The sequence below is a fragment of the Chiloscyllium plagiosum genome, chromosome 1, assembly GCF_004010195.1.
Source record: "Chiloscyllium plagiosum isolate BGI_BamShark_2017 chromosome 1, ASM401019v2, whole genome shotgun sequence".
NCBI lineage: Eukaryota > Metazoa > Chordata > Chondrichthyes > Orectolobiformes > Hemiscylliidae > Chiloscyllium > Chiloscyllium plagiosum.
In genome coordinates this window covers 92,835,091-92,836,039 of record NC_057710.1, presented here as the reverse complement: position 1 = coordinate 92,836,039, position 949 = coordinate 92,835,091, and positions in this window count along the sequence as shown.

Genomic DNA, 949 nt, shown 5'->3' with positions numbered 1-949 from the left:
GTGGCTCGAGAAATTGTGGATGCGTTGGTGATTATTTTCCAGAGTTCGATAGATTCAGGATCAGTTTCTGCGGATTGGAGGGTGGCTAATGTTATACCAGTTTTTAAGAAAGGTGGGAGAGAGAAAGCAGGAAATTATAGACCTGTTAGTCTGACCTCAGTGGTGGGAAAGATGCTGGAGTCTATTATAAAGGATGAAATTACGACACATCTGGATAGTAGTAACAGGATAGGTCAGAGTCAGCATGGATTTATGAAGGGGAAATCATGCTTGACTAATCTTCTGGAATCTTTTGAGGATGTAACTCTGAAGATGGATGAGGGAGATACAGTAGATGTAGTGTACCTGGGCTTTCAGAAAGCTTTTGATGAAGTCCCACATAGGAGGCTAGTGAGCAAAATTAGGGCGCATTGTATTGGGGGCAAAGTACTAACTTGGATTGAAAGTTGGTTGGCTGATAGGAAACAAAGAGTAGTAATAAATGGCTCCATTTCGGAATGGCAGGCAGTGACCAGTGGGGTACTGCAGGGATCAGTGCTGGGACCGCAGCTTTTACAATATATGTTAATGATATAGAAGATGGTATTAGTAATAGTGCGGTGAGGAATGCATATGGCGTACTGGCTTTTATTGGTAGGGGAATTGAGTTCCGGAGTCCTGAGGTCATGATGCAGTTGTATAAGACTCTGGTGCGGCCGCATCTGGAATATTGTGTGCAGTTTTGGTCGCCATACTATAGGAAGGATGTGGAGGCACTGGAACGGGTGCAGAGGAGGTTTACCAGGATGTTGCCTGGTATGGAAGGAAGATCGTATGAGGAAAGACTGAGACACTTGGGGCTGTTTTCATTAGAGAAAAGAAGGTTTGGGGTGACTTGATTGAGGTGATATAAGATAATCGGAGGTTTAGATAGGGTGGACATGGAGAACCTTTTTCCAACTACGTTGGC